Raw genomic sequence first — 21,995 nt, 5'->3', positions numbered from 1 at the left:
AAATAAAAAAATATATATATATAAATAAAAACTAAAAAAATTATATATATATATATATATATATATATATATATATATATATATATATATATATATATATATATATATATATATATAATGTATATATAAATAAAAAATATATACCAGTATATATATCCTGTATAATAATATATATATATATATATATATAAATAAATAAATAAAAAAAATATATATATATATAAATAAAAAATAAAAAAAATTATATATATATATATATATATATATATATATATATATATATATATATATATAAATAAATAAAAAATATATACCAGTATATATATCCTGTATAATAATATATATATATATATATATATATATATATATATATATATAAATAAATAAAAAAAAAATATATATATATATATATATATATATATATATATATATATATAAAATAAAAAAATGTATATATATATAATGTATATATAAATAATATATATATATATATCCTGTATAATAATATATATATATATATATATATATATATATATATATACAGTGTTTCTCAACTCCGGTCCTCAGGGCACACTAACAGGCCAGATTTTAAGTATTACCTTGGGGAGATGCAGACTAGAGTACTGCAATCCCTGAGCAGCAAATGAGATCACCTGTGATGTATTTCAGTTTTCTTGCAAACCTGGCCTGTTAGTGGGCCCTGAGGACCGGAGTTGAGAAACACTGATATATAATACAGGATTTATATAGCGCCAACAGTTTGCGCGGCGCTTTACAATATGAGGCAAGACAATGCAGAAGGAATCAGAGGGCCCATATATATATATATATATATATATATATATATATATATATATATATATATACATATACAGTATACACACATACATATATTATTATTATTATTTTTTTTACACATACACACAGTTATGAGTAGATCTACAGGAAATTGTACAATCAGACTGCATAGAGTATAGCCAGCTTAAAGGAGATTGAAAATCTAATTCTAACGTGTGTGAGCTTTAGCTGAACTAACAAATATGTACCATAAAAGTCTAACTGAATACAAATTAAATTGACTGTTTAGTTAGGATATATGGTGGCCATACACACTTTGATAAATGATCGATTAATTTTCCGATCAATCTCTCCCGATGGGAATAATCAATCTACAGCTGACACCCCAATTGATCAATAGGACATATAAGGGGCAAGTGGATTTTGATCGATAGTTGAAAGATACAAGTTGTAAGGTATCAATCACATCTGTTTCCACCATACAAACCTATATTCTGACTGATTGCGATACAATCATATTCATGGACAAATCTCAGTGCTACTTATTAATACAATGCAATCAATCATTTTCCCCCTGGCTGATCGACTCAGTTTATTTCCATCTGATCTAAGCTGAGTCTATGTTGATCGGAAAGGGAAGTTACGCCTATTCGATCTCTTTGATTGTATGATAGGCGTGCGCACAGGGTGTGCCAGGTGTGCCTGAGCACACCCTAATCACCCCTTGTGGTGAAGATTCCCCTAGTTTAGACCCCTGATATTTCACCAAAGCTCCATAAAAAGAATAAAAAAATAACAATAAAACTACAGACACCGATCTCTGCCCTACTGACACCATCAGTATATACACAGGGATATGTGTTTGAGCTTTGGGGTGCACACCCCAAATGCAATAGGTTGCGCACACCTATGTACACTTCATTATACTTCATAGTTTTGGTTGATCTGAAGGAGATCAGAATTGTACAATCAGATCGCTGGCCAGCTTCAGACTGATATTTCTCTCCAGACCCCCCCAGCAGGCATTTGCTCACCTCATCCCCGTGCTCATGTATACGGCATCCAGGTCAGTCCACTTGTGGCTTCTTGTGGTGCAGGTTCCTCACCCCACAGGTGTGTCACCATCACATCTGTCATCCAATGTCACCTGCTGATTGTCCGAGTGCTGGAACTTGTAATAGGACCTCTACTCCGCTTCTGTCCCTCCCCAGTCAGTGACAACAGCACTGTTGCTCGGGGTCATCAGGAGGAAAAGTGTCCTTTCTGGATGACACGTGCAGATCACTGGTAGTGCAAGTGAAAAAGTCCCTGGGGGAGGGAAGGTGGGGGGTGTCACCCTGACCACACACACCATCTGTCAACCACCGCCCAATCACAGCACTCGCTCACTAAGCATCCATCACTCACCACCCAAAGCTGATTGTTACGTGTTAATGACGGATCAGAGTGGCTGTCATCACACGGAGGGGTCCCCGATACGGTCACCCTTGTTACGTCAGACGTATACTTATATATATACGATGAGCTGTATGGAAGATTTCCCGCAATGCTAGATCATTAATAAATAATAGTAGATCCCTACTTGATTGTACAACTTTATTATCAAAGACTTTAGAAAACTACAGCCAGTAAAAACCACCACCGGGGAAAAATAGTACCGTCACTCGGGTACAGCGAACAATACAAGTCATTCATTGGTTGGTACAAATTTACAACTGATTCCTGGTTACACGCTGACACCAGAAATATTCCTAACAAGCTCTACTATACAAGTGTGCAATACAAGTCATTCACCGATTGTTACAATCATACAACTATTTCCTGTACACACCGACAACCCCAAATATCTATATAATCAGAGAAGTTATCAATTTATTCTTACACATTGATGATTGCTTCCCAATACACGGCCAAAAATATTCATGTCAATCTTTGTTATACAAGTGTGCAAAACAAGTCATTCGCCGATTGTAACAATTATACAACAATTTCTTGTACACACCGACAACCCCAATTATTGATGTCAATCTCTACTATACAAGTGTGCAATACAAGGCATTCACTGATTGTTACAATCATACAAACATTTCTTGTACACACCGACAACCCGAAACTATAAAAGTGTGCAATACAAGTCATTCGCCGATTGTTACAATTATACAACGATTTCTTGTACACACCGACAACCCCAAACATTGATGTCACTCTCTACTTTACAAGTGTGCAACAAAAGTCATTCACCGATTGTTACCATTATACAACAATTTCCTGTACACACCGACAACCCAAAATATTGATGTCAATCTCTACTATACAAGTGTGAAATACAAGGCATTCGCCGATTGTTACAATTATACAAAAATTTCTTGTACACACCGACAACCCCAATAATTGGTGTCACTCTCTACTATACAAGTGTGCAACACAAGTCATTCACCGATTGTTACAATCCTACAACTATTTCCTGTACACACCGACAACCCGAAATATCTATATAGTTAGGAAAGTTATCAATTTATTCTGACACATTGATGATTGCTTCCCAATACACGGCCAAAAATATTCATATCAATCTTTGTTATACAAGTGTGCAAAACAAGTCATTCATCGATTGTTACAATTATACAACGATTTCTTGCACACAGTGACAACCCCAAATATTAATGTCAATCTCTACTATACAAGCGTGCAATACAAGTCATTCACCGATTGTTACAATCGTGAAACTATTTACTGTACACACCGACAACCCGAAATATTGATGTCAATCCCTACTATACAAGCGTGCAATACAAGTCATTCGCCGATTGTTACAATTATACAATGATTTCTTGTACACACCGACAACCCAAAATATTAATGTCAATCTCTACTATACAAGTCATTCACCGATTGTTACAATCATACAACTATTACCTTTAAACACCGACAACCCGAAATATCTATATAATTAGGAAAGTTATCAATTTATTCTTACACATTGATGATTGCTTCCCAATACATGGCAAAAAATATTCATATCAATCTTTGTTATACAAGTGTGCAAAACAAGTCATTCGCCGATTGTTACAATTATACAATGATTTCTTGTACACACCGACAACCCGAAATATTGATGTCAATCTCTACCATACAAGTGTGCAATACAAGTCATTCACCGATTGTTACAATTATACAATGATTTCTTGTACACACCGACAACCCGAAATATTGATGTCAATCTCTACTATACAAGTGTGCAATACAAGTCATTCACCGATTGTTACAATCCTACAACGATTTCCTGTACACGCCGACAACCCAAATATCTATATAATTAGGAAAGTTACCAATTTATTGTTACACATTGATGATTGTTTCCCAATACAAGGCCAAAAATATTAATGTCAATCTTTGTTATACAAGTGTGCAATACAAGTCATTCGCCGATTGTTACAATTATAGAGCAATTTCCTGTACACACCGACAACCCCAAATATTGATGTCAATCTCTACTATACAAGTGTGCAATACAAGTCATTCACCGATTGTTACAATCATACAACTATTTCCTGTACACACCGACAACCCCAAATATTGATGTCAATCTCTACTATACAAGTGTGAAATACACGGCATTCACTGATTGTTACAATTATACAACGATTTCCTGTACATAACAACAACCCAAATATCTATATAATTAGGAAAGTTATCAATTTATTCTGACACATTGATGATTGCTTCCCAATACAAGTCTGCAATACATACAAGTCATTTGCTGATTGTTACAATTGCTATTTTCCTGTACACACCGAAAAACCCAATCTTAGTTATCAATTTATTCTTACATATTGACAATCGTTTCCTAATACACAGCCAGAAATCTCTGTCTATACGATACAATTATGGACCACAAGCCAATAATTTAATGTTAAAGACGTATGCCTGATTGACGGCACACACAGACACCAGAAGTATTACCATCAATGTCTGGTATACAACTGTACAATACAAGTCTTTTATTGATTGTTACAGGCTAACAATTGCTTCCCTGTACAGACAGAAACATTGAAGCCGATCTCCACCATACAAATTCTCGGTTTAGTGCTAAAGATGTTTTGCTTGTTTCCCAACACACAGCCACAAATAATCATGTCAATGTCTGGGTACAATTATAGAATGGAAACCGTTCATCGAATTCTTACAGATTTATGATGATACAAATCAACACCCAGAAATATTGAAGAAAATTGCTACAACTATATATATATATATGTAAAATACAAGTCATCAATGTATTGTTACAAATGAATGAATGCTACCAGAGACACACAATGACAGTCAGAGGGGGGTGAATAAAGTTCAGGAGGGCGGAATTTTCTGTATGAAGTCAAATTCCCGAACACAACTGTATATGGACGCCTGCACTGTGCTGTCACTATGGATGAGTGTTGCTTGTGTCACCCATCTACAACGTCATGAGGGGGGGGGAGGGGGGGGGGATAAGGCTACAATGTCACTGAGGAGTGTACAGTCACAGATCACACCTACAATACATTCACTACCACATCAAGATCATTACTGGCCAGCCTGGTGGGTGTGCAGCCACCAACACAAATCTTGTATCTGACCTACATTACTATATACTGACACTACTGTATACTGACACTACTGTATACTGAAACTACTGTATACTGACACACTGACACTACTGTACACTGACACACTGACACTACTGTATACTGACACTACTGTATACTGACACACTGACACTACTGTATACTGACACTACTGTATACTGACACACTGACACTACTGTATACTGACACTACTGTATACTGACACTACTGTATACTGACACACTGACACTACTGTACACTGACACACTGACACTACTGTATACTGACACTACTGTATACTGACACACTGACACTACTGTATACTGACACTACTGTATACTGACACTACTGTATACTGACACACTGACACTACTGTATACTGACACTACTGTATACTGACACTACTGTATACTGACACACTGACACTACTGTATACTGACACTACTGTATACTGACACTACTGTATACTGACACACTGACACTACTGTATACTGACACTACTGTATACTGACACACTGACACTACTGTATACTGACACACTGACACTACTGTATACTGACACTACTGTACACTGACACTACTGTATACTGACACACTGACACTACTGTATACTGACACTACTGTATACTGACACACTGACACTACTGTATACTGACACTACTGTATACTGACACTACTGTATACTGACACACTGACACTACTGTATACTGACACTACTGTATACTGACACACTGACACTACTGTACACTGACACACTGACACTACTGTATACTGACACTACTGTATACTGACACACTGACACTACTGTATACTGACACTACTGTATACTGACACACTGACACTACTGTATACTGACACTACTGTATACTGACACTACTGTATACTGACACACTGACACTACTGTACACTGACACACTGACACTACTGTATACTGACACTACTGTATACTGACACACTGACACTACTGTATACTGACACTACTGTATACTGACACTACTGTATACTGACACACTGACACTACTGTATACTGACACTACTGTATACTGACACTACTGTATACTGACACTACTGTATACTGACACACTGACACTACTGTATACTGACACTACTGTATACTGACACTACTGTATACTGACACACTGACACTACTGTATACTGACACTACTGTATACTGACACACTGACACTACTGTATACTGACACACTGACACTACTGTATACTGACACTACTGTACACTGACACTACTGTATACTGACACACTGACACTACTGTATACTGACACTACTGTATACTGACACACTGACACTACTGTATACTGACACTACTGTATACTGACACTACTGTATACTGACACACTGACACTACTGTATACTGACACAATATTGCAGTGATGTATTGGCCTCACTCACACCGCCGTCCATACAAGCAGCACTCACCCTCCCTCTCTCTCCAGGCTTAGGACCCGATCCCTGTACAGGATTCCCCCCTCCTCCTCCTCCCATCACAGCCCTCCGATACACACCGATCAGCCGGCAGATCTCAGCCCCGCCCACTCCACTCTCCAAACACACCGCTAGCTCCACCTACCCACCCATGCACCCTACTAGTCTCGCCCACACCACAACCCAAGCACACAGATAGCCCTGCCTACACCACTCCCCTTGCAGACAGATAGTCCTGCCATGTTTCAAGCCCCGCCCTCAACACGATCCAAACACGCCAATAGCTCCGCCCCAAAACTCCCCTTGCACACCGATAGCCCCGCCCATCCTCCCCGTGCACACCACTAGCCCCGCCCTCACCACAATTCAAACACGCCGATAGCCCCGCCTGCATAACTCCCTGTGCACACCGATAGTCCCGCCCTCCATCCCACATGCACAGTACTAGCCCCGCCCTTACTACCAGCCAGGTAAGTGTTAACCCCGCCCTCAACCCCGCCAATCAAACATGCTAATTGCTAGCTCCGCCCCACTCACCTTGCATAGAGCCAGCCCCGTCCTCCGGTCTCTTCTTGCCCCGCCCATCTTTCCTCTCCAAGCACGACACCAGTCCCGCCCCCTCCTCATAGAACTCCCTCACCAATGGCTTCGCCCGCCCCAGCACCACCCACACCCACACAACAACAAATCCCCGCCCACTTTTACAACCCTCCTGTGTATGGCCACGCGCGCCCTTTACTCTAACTCTTTCGGCATTCCACAGGCTCCGCCCAGCCTTACCACTCCTGGCCACCCCCAATAAACCTGGCTGCGCCCACTTCTCCTCCCCGAGCCACTCCTATCACTAATAAAACCAAAACACCCGGCATCCAATCCAAGGCAGTGCTCCCCACTTCCCCACCCCTGTCTCCTCCCCTCCCCATTATTATTATTATCCATCTCTAGGAATGGGATCATTCAGCTCCCTGCAGAGCACACAGGAGGAGGAGGAGGAGATCGGCTCTCTCCATCCATGTGAGGGAGGAGGAGCTGTCAGTGCTGGCTCTGGGCTGTACCAGAGAGACGCCATCAGCTCAGAGCCCTGCTGCCAGCAACCCCCACAGAGGCGAAATACAAGGCCAATTACCACCTTTGCAACCCTGGTAGTTCTGCCACTGATTGTACGGCGGACAATCTGACACCAACTGACACTTTATAAGGGGACTACTGACACTAATACAGTGATCGGTGCTAAAAATATGCACTGTCACTGTACTAATGACACTGGCTGGGAAGAGGTTACACACCTAGGCCGATCAAAGTGTTAAATGTGTGCCTAGCCAGTGTTTATGTGTGTAGAGTGTGGGGCATTTTCTAAGGGATGTGCCGGTCTTCATTTCCTGCTTTGCAGAGACACAAAATCCAGCACATCCCAGCTGATAGGACAGAGATCTGTATTCATTATATAAGCAAAGCTCCGCCCAGTGTGTCTCCTCACCAATCTGCGGGTGACGGCAGACATTCAATGGCCTCCACCTGCTGATCATCAAAAAATCAATCAAAGGAACAGGGGTCACCTGACATGTGAAAGAGACAGAGATGTCAACTGCCTGACCTCAGATACTGTCACCCAGCATTGGAGTGTGCATTGTGTGAGGTCAGACATTACACAGATAGCAGCTGTCAGATTCCAGGTTACCTCTGATCCCCATAAATCAGGAGAGGTAAAATGGGGCAAATATACACTATAATACCAAAAGTATTGGGACGCCTGCCTTTACACACACATGACCTTTAATGGCATCCCATATATATATACATACATATACATTACACATATACTTTAATAGCATCCCATATATATATATATAAATTACACATATACTTTAATGGCATCCCATATATATATATATACATACATATACATTACACATGAACTTTAATGGCATCCCAGTCTTAGTCCGTAGGGTTCAATATTGAGTTGGTTCACCCTTTGCAGCTATAACAGCTTCAACTCTTCTGGAAAGGCTGTCCACAAGGTTTAGGGGTGCATCTATGGGAATGTTTGACCATTCTTCCAGAAACGTATTTGTGAGGTCAGACACTGATGTTGGATGAGAAGGCCTGGCTCACAGTCTCCGCTCTAATTCATCCCAAAGGTGTTCTATCAGGTTGAGGTCAGGACTCTGTGCAGGCCAGTCAAGTTCCTCCACCCCAAACTCACTCATCCATGTCTTTATGGACCTTTGCTCAACAAATGGGCCAAAGAGGCTCCCGCACCTTTTGGGTCTTCACACCTTTTTTTTTTTACTGCACAGTTTGACATGTTTGTGACGCCTTTTGACACATGTGAAAATGCACATCTGCTGGCCCATGTTTGGGGTGCTATCAAAAATGAATGACACTGCACGCGTGACCCAAGGTTTTTCACAGGATGCGCAGATGGAGCCCCGAAAAGCGATCCAACATCTGATTGCCTTACAGGGAATGGGTGACTGTGACACTAAACTGGTCCGAGCGTCAGGCGATGAGCATTTCAGCCTATGGTTTTCTCATAGTTTTGGCTTACTTTTTTTTTTTTTTTAAGCGCACAGTCATTGGTGCAAACTGAAGTGGTAGGACACAAGGCATATTGCATTGTTTATGCATTGGGACTGCATTGGGCAACTCTGCTCAATGGAATTTGTGTGAATAAACTTCTTATAACATGGACATCTACTTAAAAAAAAAAAAAATGACCCCTCCTTCTCTCCAAACTTTAAAAAATAAACAAAATACCATAAATACCTTTTTCTAATGGACTTCCAGTGACATCATAGGTTCTTTTATGTTACAGCAGTGGGCGGTCTTTACTGCAGCACTAAATGACTCTCACATTGCATTAATGCTCTGAGCCCAGGAAAAGGTGTTGCCACCCCCCCAGAGGGCGGGTCCATGACAGCCTGGGCTCAGAGGTATGTCAGCTGAATGACACTGGTCATCCTTTAACCACTTCTGGACCGGGCCTTTTTCTGACACTTGTTGTTTACAAGTTAAAATAATTATTTTTTTGCTAGAAAATTACTTAGAACCCCCAAACATTATAAATATATATATATATATTTTTTTAGCAGAGGCCCTAGAGCAGGGGTGGGGAACCTACGGTTCGGGGGCCGTATGCGGCCCCCGAAGTCATCTGGTCCGGCCCCCCATGCAGCTGAGTCTGTGTCTCTCAGCTGATCTGTCAGAATGGAGCCGATGCTTCCTGTATGGTTCCTGCTCCGTTATTACAGTCTGAGTGAGTCACAGGTGGAGTGATATCAAATGCACTCCGCCTGTGACCAATACAGGAAAGATCACCTCTTCCTCCAGCGTGGCGCTGCTACACTTCTCCTAGCCAGCATTTCCCGCCAGCAGCACACACAGCAGTACCAGCAAGAGCCAGCAGTACCAGCCAGAACCAGCAGTACCAGCCAGAACCAGCAGAACCAGCCAGAGCCAGCAGTACTCACAGGAGTACCAGCAGTACACACAGCAGTAAAAGCCAGAACCAGCAGTACACACAGCAGAACCAGCAGTACCAGCCAGAGTCAGCAGTACCTACAACAGTACCAGCCAGCAGTACCTACAGCACAGTACCAGCCAGCAGTACCCACAGCAATACCAGCCAGCAGTACCAGCCTGAGCCAGCAGTACCCACAGCAGTACCTACCTGAGCCAGCAGTACCCACAGCACAGTACCAGCCATCAGTACCAGCCTGAGCCAGCAGTAACCACAGCAGTACCAGCCAGCAGTATCTACAGCACAGTACCAGCCTGAGTCAGCAGTACCAGCCAGCAGTACCCCCAGCAGTATCAGCCTGAACCAGCAGTACTCGCAGCACAGAACAAACCAGCAGTACCCACCAGCAGTACCTGCCAGCAGTTCTTTCAAAACTTAGCACCACAAAAACGTAGACTGCGCTCCAGACTGACCGACGCAAACCTGGAAAACCTGTTGCGAGTAGCAACATCATCAATACCAGCTAACATCACAAACCTCACCAAAGAGAAGCAGTTGCAGCCATCACATTAGGGGTGAGGTAATTAAATGTTTGACCAAATATAACTGGCTAATTTTTAAGGTGATAATTTTGTACGGCCCCCGAATGGTTTTATAAATACCCAAATGGCCCTTGGCAGAAAAAAGGTTCCCCACCCCTGCCCTAGAGAATAAAATGGAGATCGTTGGAATATTTTTTATCACTCCGTATTGGAAAAAAATCACTTTTTTGAATTAAAAAATAAGAAAACAGTAAAGTTTGCCCATTTTTTTTTCTATAATGTGAAAGATAATGTTACGCAGAGTAAATAGATACCCAACATGTCATGCTTCAAAATTGCACATGCTTTTTGAAGGTTGTATTGCACTTACATCAAAGAAGACAGGGATCAGCATGTATTGTATAGGAATCGCCGGTTTGCGCTCAACCTGCGTTCCAGCTGACCAGAAATGACTTATCTCAAACACCACCCAACGTCATTTTGTCAGTCTATGTCTGACATCCTCAGGGGTTTCACTCCGTGTAATAGGGGTCAATTAAGTCTGGTGAGTGCATAGTGCATCTGCATGCTGGTGGAGAGGAACCTTTCCTATACTCACTGAGGACGCTATTCACGTGTGGGATTATATATGGACTTCACAATTTTTTTAAATTTTAATTCAAATGAAGATGTATTTATTTATTTGTCTATTCATTATTTTTTATTCACTATGGTGAATAGATCGACGGCACTCAGAGCGTGGCGCGAAAAATTGGGAGAGATGCGCATGCGCCGGTGATTTCACATCACAGAACGGGACGGGAAAAATATCCGAAAAAACGGTCAACCCTTGTAGGTATTCCCGATTGATCTGACAAACCACGCTGGATATAAATATAAAGGGATGAGTACCAATAAATAACTCAGTGTAAGAATAAATAAAGTAATTAATGTGCATAAGTGGAGTAAATATTCAATATGACAAAGAGTATGGCTGTTGTCCGTAGTACCAACTCCTTGACAAGAAATGAGTTATATCCTAATTAAAGTCCATACACACCAATGTGTTCACATGTGTGACCTCCTGTGAATCACTCTTCAAAACTGTAACTTGGGTGAAAAAAGTGTCAAATTTAAAGCTGGATACACACTATACAACTTTTGTTGTTAGATTTCCTTTAGATTTACCTTCAACTATGTAGTACAAGGGCCTGCCTGATTGCATACAAATTGAAAGTGTTTAGGTTTGACCTCATATTATAAGATTTTGGTAATTCTAAAGGAAAAAGTCTAAGGACAATTGTATAGTGTCTACGGCCCTTACATGTCTGAATCCACCACCGAAAGGAATGCCTACTCACCAAAGGTAAGTATATATCAGGAAGTAAACAGTGATAAGGGCCCACGAATCATATGATACTCCACTGGAACCTCTGTGATGAACATCAATATCAATGGATATACTGGGACATATGTAACTTCCTTTAATCCCTCCTCATTGCCTCATATATAGATGGATAAAGATAGAAAGACAATTTGCAGAAACTATAGCGCGGATAAAACAGACGAGCAGGGATGCCGATTGCGATCCACCTGCATTCCAAAAGGCGGAAGTGACGTGTTACGTATCCCTATGAACTCTACCCGTTTCGTCAGTTGCGTCTGACGTCATCAGGGGTCGTATCAGAACGGGACGGATTACAAGAAAACAAAGCAAGTAAGGAGACATCTAAAAACAGTGATCATTAGCAGATTTATGCAGATTGAAATGTGATAAAGTTGTGGGGGTGAGTTTACTTCCACTTTAAAGCAGTTCATCAGTGACCTGCAGAAAAATGAAAAGTCAGCAGATGCAAAGACTGTATATCTGCTGACTTATAAATATACAGACACTGACCTGTCCTAGGATCCAGCGCTGTCCTCACCCAGTCCGTTTCTTCACCGAGCTTTGGTCCTCGGTGCCAGCATATTAAATTTGGGCAGCCAGCTGTGACTGCTTGCGGCTTCACAGCCGGCTGCATCTGAATGGTCCCACAGCTTTCTGGGACCTGTGACAGAGGGGGTGAACTTCCGCTAGGGGCATTTCGATTGGAAGTGGGAGCGGATACCTGTCACAACCAAATAAAAATGATGTGCCAAATGGGTAGGAGAAGGAGGAAGAGCGGAACTTCTTCTTTTGTGTGAAGTTACGCTGAATGGTAAGCATTTTATTTTTCATTTTTATTAGGCAATTTATTTATTTATTTTTTAGCTGGGGTTTAGCTTTATTAACAATCATTTATTTGTGCCACCGCTGCAGTTACAAAATGAAAAATAAAAAACAAAACAAATATTGGTTCTCTGTAATATGGCAAATTGAGGGGCATTCTTCATGATTTGTACAGAAGTTCCAGAGCAGACAGAAAGATTAATTCTGATTGGCCGTTAGGGGTTAAGACACTCTGACTTGTATTGGAATATACTGTATGATAAAATATGTTACATGACTGCCCTCTAGTGGTTACAATGAGGTATGATCCTGCAGCTTTGACAGCACTGCTGCATTTCAGAGGCTTCCATTCAATTGGCTATTTGTCAAACTTTCCAATAGATAGAAAAAAAAAAAAAAACCCTACAAACTGTGAAAAAATAGACACAAACCTATCTTATATTTTTTGGCTGGATTTTGTGGGAGCAGATATTTGGGGCTGATTTATTAAAGAAGTAAAGATTGTTCACTTAGAAAGTACATTTTCACTTTGCATTTGATGATGATTGGAGTGAACACAGCTTTACATTATTCACTAAACTAAATAAACACGACCTAACCCTTTAGTAAATCACCCCCACTGTCTTTAAACACACACAGGCAGATGAGTCTAGAGAGCAAAATAAGTTTACCGAACCAACAATATCTATAGTAATTAATAATAATAATAATAATAATAAAATACTACTACAACTAATAATAAATAAAATACTACTACTAAAAGTAATAATAATAATACTGCTACCACTACTACTAATAATAACCATAATATTACTAAATAAAATACTACTACTACTACAACTACTATTACTACTAATAATAATAATAATATACTACTACTACTACTACTTCTACTACTACTAATCATAATAGTAATAATAATAATAAAAAACTTCTTCTACTACTACTAATATTACTACTACTACTACTAATAATAATAATAATAATAATAACAATAACAACAATAATAATAATAAATAAAATGATACTACTATGTCTACTACTACTAATAATAATAATAATAATAAAATACTACTAATAATAATAATAATATTAATAAATAAAATACTACAACTACCACTTCTACTAATAAAAATAACAATATTAATAATAATAATAATAAAACACTACTTCTACTACTACTAGTATGTGTTATTAATATAAGTAAAATACTACTACTACTATAACTACTACTACTAATAATAATCATATTAATAATAAATACAATTCTACTACTATGTCCACTACTACTAATACTAATAAAAAAATTACTAATAATAATAATATTATGAAATATTAACAAATAAAATACTATTACTACTACTACTACTACTACTACCACTGATAAAATTAATAATAGTAATAATAATATTAATATTAATAAATAAAATACTACAACTACCACTTCTACTAATAAAAATAAAAATAACAATATTAATAATAATAATAATAAAACACTACTTCTACTACTACTAGTATGTGTTATTAATATAAGTAAAATACTACTACTACTATAACTACTACTACTAATAATAATCATATTAATAATAAATACAATTCTACTACTATGTCCACTACTACTAATACTAATAAAATAAATTATTAATAATAATAATAATATGAAATATTAACAAATAAATACTATTACTACTACTACTACTACTACTACTACTGATAAAATTAATAATAGTAATAATAATATTAATATTAATAAATAAAATACTACAACTACCACTTCTACTAATAAAAATAAAAATAACAATATTAATAATAATAATAATAATAAAACACTACTTCTACTACTACTAGTATGTGTTATTAATATAAGTAAAATACTACTACTACTATAACTACTACTACTAATAATAATCATATTAATAATAAATACAATTCTACTACTATGTCCACTACTACTAATACTAATAAAAAAAATTACTAATAATAATAATATTATGAAATATTAACAAATAAAATACTATTATTACTACTACTACTACTACTACTGATAAAATTAATAATAATAATAATAATATTAATATTAATAAATAAAATACTACTCTAACAACAACAACTACTGCTAATCATATTAAATAAAATATTACTACTACTACTAATAATAATAATATTAATAGTAGTAGTAATAACACTACTGCTAAAAATAAATAAAATACCACTACTAATATCACTGCTACTACTACTACTAACAATAATAATAATATTAATAAATAAAAAAACACTACCATTACTACTAATAATAACAATAAAAATATTAAAAACAACACTACTACTACTTCTACTACTATTAATAATAATATTGATTATTATTATTATTTTTATTATTAATATTATTTTTAATAATAAAATACTACTCCTACTAGTACTACTACTAATAATAATAACAGAAATAAAATACTACTACCACCACTACTAATAATATACATTATTGCTACTACTACTAGTAATACCAGCAACAACAATACAATAATAATGATTAATTATTATTATTATTAATAATATTAATAATAATAATACACGAAAAAATCTAAGATTTGATCTGATTAAATCCTTATACATGCAGGTATCAGAATGGCTGCTATATGCGCCCACCCCTGCATCGGTAATGCTGTATGCTCATTATAGCCATGTCATGCTGATGATTCCACCACCAGCGACAAATTCAACTTACATTATCCTAACAGTCATTGTGTCACTGTGCCCTTCCTACAGACTGAATTTGTTGTACTGGTACGACTTCCAATAGACATAATTAAAGTTGAATCCACCACCCACCACCATACCCATCTGAGACTATCCCTACTAACTTTATTCCACCTGCATACTCCCTACTGAAGAGATTGAGGACCAAAGTCACATCAGCACAGGGGGACATTTTTCATCCAAGCCGGTGTGTACAATGCCTAAGGGAGAACTAAACCTAAATCTGAAGTCTGATCTGCTTATACAGTATCTCACAAAAGTGAGTACACCCCTCACATTTCTGTAAATATTTTAATATATCTTTTCATGTGACAACACTGAAGAAATGACACTTTGTTACAATGTAAAGTAGTGAGTGTACAGCTTGTATAACAGTGTAAATTTGCTGTCCCCTCAAAATAACTCAACACACAGCCATTAACGTCTAAACCGCTGGCAACAAAAGTGAGTACACCCCTAAGTGACAATGTCCAAGTTGGGCCCAAAGTGCCAATATTTTGTGTGGCCACCATTATTTTCCAGCACTGCCTTAACCCTCTTGGGCATGGAGTTCACCAGAGCTTCACAGGTTGCCACTGGAGTCCTCTTCCACTCCTCCATGATGACATCACGGAGCTGGTGGATGTTAGAAACCTCGTGCTCCTCCACCCTCCATTTAAGTATGCCCCACAGATGCTCAATAGGGATTAGGTCTGGGGACATGCTTGGCCAGTCCATCACCTTTACCCTCAGCTTCTTTTTTTGTCTTGGAGGTGTGTTTAGGGTCGTTATCTTGTTGGAATACTGCCCTGTGGCCGAGTCTCCAAAGGGAGGGGATCATGCTCTCCTTCAGTATGTCACAGTACATGTTGGCATTCATGGTTCCCTCAATGAACTGTAGCTCCCCAGTGCCGACAGCACTCAGGCAGCCCCAGACCATGACACTCCCACCACCATGCTTGACTGTAGGCAGACACACTTGTCTTTGTACTCCTCACCTGGTTGCTGCCAAACACGTTTGACACCATCTGAACCAAATACGTTTATCTTGGTCTCATCAGACCACAGGACATGGTTCCAGTAATCCATGTCCTTAGTCTGCTTGTCTTCAGCAAACTGTTTGCATTATGCATCATCCTTAGAAGAGGCTTCCTTCTGGGACGACAGCCATGCAGACCAATTTGATGCAGTGTGCGGCGTATGGTCTGAGCACTGACAGGCTGACTCCCCACTCATACGTCTATTTCCCGAAGACAATCTCTGTATTTAACGCTGAGCATGTGCACTCAACTTCTTTGGTTGACCATGGGCGAGGCCTGTTCTGAGGGAAACCTGTCCTGTTAAATCACTGTATGGTCTTGGCCACCGTGCTACAGCTCAGTTTCAGGGTCTTGGCAATCTTCTTATAGCCTTAGCCATCTTTATGTAGAGCAACAATTCTTTTTTCAGATCCTCAGAGAGTTCTTTGCAATGAGGTGCCATGTTGAACTTTCAGTGACCAGTATGAGAGAATGAGAATGATAACACCAAATTTAACACACCTGCTCCCCATTCACACCTGAGACCTCGTAACACTAACGAGTCACATGACACCGGGGAGGGAAAATGGCTAATTGGGCCCAATATGGACATTGTCACTTGGGGGTGTACTCACTTTTGTTGCCAGCAGTTAATGGCTGTGTGTTGAGTTATTTTGAGGGGACAGCAAATGTACACTGTTATACAAGCTGTACACTCACTACTTTACATTGTAGCCAAGTGTAATTTCTTCAGTGTTGTCACATGAAAAGGTATAAAAAAAATATTTACAAAAATGGGAGGGGTGTACTCACTTTTCCTTCTTACCCTCCTCACTAACATACTAATGAAACTTTTACATAAAACCTTCCCATTTTGTGTGTACGGCAGCCGGTCCAACAAAAGCCAGACATTTGGCTGGCTTCTATCGAAGGGGCATGACCATAAGAGGTCTGCCAACTGGCATCCGATCAACATTCTTAGCCAATGGCTGAGCCCTGATTAGTGTGTTCTGGCAGGGGGGGGGGGGGCTGCCACCCTGTCAGAACACAATAGCTCAGCGGGGGAGATCGCTGTGCTAACATGGGATTGTACTAGCATCCTCCTGAGCTGTCAGTTTTTGGGTTGAACGAAAATAAGCTACTAGTATGTACTAGGCTTAAGCATTGGAGCTGATCTGAGGTCTGAAGTGAAAGCATTGGAGCTGATTTATATAAATGTGGTAGTAGGGTGCTGCCACCTATTGATAGAAATTAGGAAATTATAGGGTGCAGTTGCTGCAATCACCAAATGTGTTCCCACGTCTGAAGTAAATCAATATTAAAATGTGTGATCACGCTGCCTCTAAATCAAGGTAAAAATAATAACTAGAAAGTGACAAAAAAATGACTAAATAGCTAAGTGTTTCATATATATGTATATATATATATATATATATATATATATATATATATATATATATATATAAAGTGCCAGTGCAAATTAAATCCATAAACAAACATATAATGCAAAAAAAGCCAATGAGATAACTAATAAAGCTTCTTATAGCTTGCGCAACCAAAAAAAACCCATAAGGATGACACTACAGTGTAATGACAATTTTCCACTTGTGCTCCTTTCACCAGGTGAAGTACAAGCTCACCTTAATTATAGACCCCTAAGGGTCAACAAAGAATAAACTCAGATCAATCTGATGGACAAAACTCTGGTGTTCAGGTTCCTTTAGGAACGATGGAATTCCCTCTCCAAGATGGCTCCAACACAGCTCACAGATAGGTCATAGGCAACAAACAGAAAAAACAGCCTCCAATAGTGCAGTACCTGGGTTATTAATCTCAACACACAGCATTGAACCCACTTCATAAAATCCACTCACATTTATTGGGTAAAAAAATATAGCATATCATAAAATCCAGCTTCTCATGTGATCCATTAAAAACTCCCGCCATGTGCGTTGGTGACGTAACGCGTAGAGGTTGAACCTTGCGGCGGGAGTTTTCACTGGATCACGTGAGAAGCTAAATTTTACTATATGCTTGTTTTTTACCTAATAAATGTGAGTGCATTTTATGAAGTGGGTTCTATGCAGTGTGTTGAGATTAATAACCCAGGTACTGCACTATTGGAGGCTGTTTTTTCTGTTTGTTGCCTATGACCTATGTATGAAACACTTACCTATTTAGTCATTTTTTGTCAATTTCTAGTTATTATTTTTACCTTGATTTAGAGGCAGTGCTGTAACACATTTTAATATTGATTCATTGGAGCTGATTTACGTCATTTTTTTTTTAAGTGTAAACTGAGATGCTGATAGCTGGGCTTGATAGTGGACCTGTAAGCTTTTGTAGGGGAAACCCCAAAACTCATGGGTTTCAGTAACATTTTGACTGTTGAAGCCAAATTGAAAACTACATTTATTAGACAAACATGTAGGTGCAGTTGCATGCTTGGAGAGCAATTCAGTTACATTACATACTGTTGGTTTGATAAACATTGCTCTAACTTCCTAAGGACTTGTATTACAATTTATACATTCTGTAGTAGGTGGCACCTAGATAACTAAATTCTTTTGAAGTCCCATTTGAGTATTTGGTGACATTCTTTAATATGCGGATGGTCATTAACATAGACATGTCACTTCCAAGGCTTGTTGGCTAAACAGGTCTTCAAAGGTCGAGATAGCAATCTAACAGCTGGAGAAAATGGTTTTTGAACACAACAGCTGTTATACAATATGACTTCTCACAACCTATACATCCAATATATCTGCTTAGTCATAAATACATGTTTAATAATCAAAAATAAATGTTTGATAAATAAAATGGCTGTTCCCTTTTCCCCATCACTTTGACTTTGGTTCTGTGCCTCTCGCACTGCCTGTGTGTGTGGCCCTGGGAGCGGCGGCCCTAGGAGAGGCACATAAGTAGCCCCGATGAGACTCCATGAGTCCCAGCAGGCACAGGGGGACAGTATGAGGAGCAAGCATAGAGGAGAAAAAAAATGAAAAAAAAAAATGAAAAAAAAAAAATCCCCAGCAAACCCATCTAGATCCTGCTATCAGTATCTTATTTTACAAAAAAACAAACTTTAATATCACTTTAGGACTGGAGGTGGATGTGTTGGGGCTGATTTAAGGTCTGACATGTATGCATTGGCGCTGAGCAGGATTTTGTGTGCACCAGTACCATTTCAATATTTGCACTCATAGTTTACTGATATGGGCAAATTAAACCAATTATTATATAATAATTAATCAGTTTAACTTCCCATTAGCAGTATAATTATGAGTGCAAATGTCGAAAACAAACAAGGCAACAATGCACCATTGTTCACTGGTACGCCAGTTGTCTAGTACTTGTAAACATGACCACGTGGAAAAGGTTTCTCCCCACTGTGCTACTCTATCCAAAACTAACCTAAAAAGTTTGGGCTCTAGATTTAACCACTTTAACCACTTGTCTACCAGCATAGTCTGTAAATGGTGGCTTGTAGCAAGGACTTTTAAAATATAGCAGCCAGGACTGTGTTTATAACTGTCAAGCCAACTGTCGACTCTCTGGTGGAAGTAATTGGGCATCCATAAAGCCCCCAATTACCGCCCCACCCGACTACTCCCATTGTCCCTCCTGTGGGCTCGGGATGGGCATGGAGGGCTTCAATGGGTAGAGCATTTCTACTATTCTATCACACAGCGGCTACTAGTCCCCTATGTCAGCCTTCCTTAACTTTTATACCTTAGAGGAACCCTTAAAGTAAATTTTAGATCTCAGGGAGCCCCTGCTAAAACCAATTAATTGGAGATCAGTGGGAAAATGCCTATTACATTGGTGGCCACTGGGAAGAATTCCCCTTACATTAATGGTCAGTGGGAAGAATGCCCCCTTACATTGGTGGTCAGTGGGAAGAATGCTCCTTACATTGGTGGTCAGTGAGAAGAATGCCCCGTACATTGGTGGTCAGTGAAAAGAATGCCCCCTTACATTGGTGGTCAGTAGGAAGAATGCCCCCTTACATTGTTGTTAAGTGGGAAGAATGCCCCCTTACATTGGTGGTCAGCGGGAAGAATGCCCCCTTACATTGGTGGTCAATGGAAGGAATACCCCCTTACATTGGCGGCCAGTGAGAAGAATGCCCCTTGCATTGGTGGCCAGTGGGAAGAATGCCACTTAAGTTGGTGGTCAGTGGGAAGAATGTCCCCTTACATTGGTAGTTAGTGGGAAGAATGACCCTTACATCGGTGGCCAGTGAGAAGAAGTCCTTTACATTGGTGGTCAGTGGGAAGGATGCCCCCTTACAATGGTGATCAGTGGGAAGAATGCCCCTTACATTGGTGGTCAGTGGGAAGAATGCCCCTTACAATGGTGGCCAGTGAGAAGAATGCCCCTCACATTGGTGATCAGCGGGAAGAATGCTCCTTACATCGGTGGCCAGTAAGAAGAATGCCCCTTACATTGGTGATCAGTGGCAAGAATGCCCCTCACATTGGTGATTAGTGGGAAGAATGTTCCTTACATTGGAGGCCAGTAAGAAGAATGCCCCCTTTACATTGGTGGTCAGTGGAAAGAATGTTCCTTACATTGGTGGTCAATGGGAAGAATGCTCCTTACATTGGTGGTCAGTGGGAAGAATGTCCCTTACATTGGTGGACAGTAAGAAGAATGCTCCCTACATTGGAGGTCAGTGGGAAAAATGTCCCTTACATTGGTGGTCAGTGGGAAGAATGCTCCTTACATTGGAGGTCAGTGGGAAAAATGTCCCTTACATTGGTGGTCAGTGGGAGGAATGCCCCTCATATTGGTGATCAGTGGGAAGAATGTCCCTTACATTGGTGATCAGTGGAAAGAATGTCCCCTTACATTGTTGGTCAGTAGGAAGAATGCCCCTTACATACATAGTTAGTGATTGCACCACACCTATTGGGTATCACTGCATACCCTGGAGCCAGTGCAATAATTCTAGAGCCATCATTTATGGTTAAATCTACATTGATAACCTGTATGGGCTTCTACAGAATAACCTGAATTTGTTTGGGTATATAAATGGGCATTGGGTATTTAAAAGCTTGACATGTTTGGTATTTATTTACCCAACGCAACCCCATCTTTTATATTTCACTAACAAATGGGGTAATATTTTTTGTTTGGGTGCACTAAAATTACCCTTATTGTATTATTTTACTGAAAATAGGGGTTTGATCAACATGCGTGCAAT

This window comes from Pelophylax lessonae (assembly GCF_965119305.1).
Source record: "Pelophylax lessonae genome assembly, chromosome: 6".
Classification (NCBI taxonomy): domain Eukaryota; kingdom Metazoa; phylum Chordata; class Amphibia; order Anura; family Ranidae; genus Pelophylax; species Pelophylax lessonae.
This window is presented reverse-complemented; position numbering follows the sequence as displayed.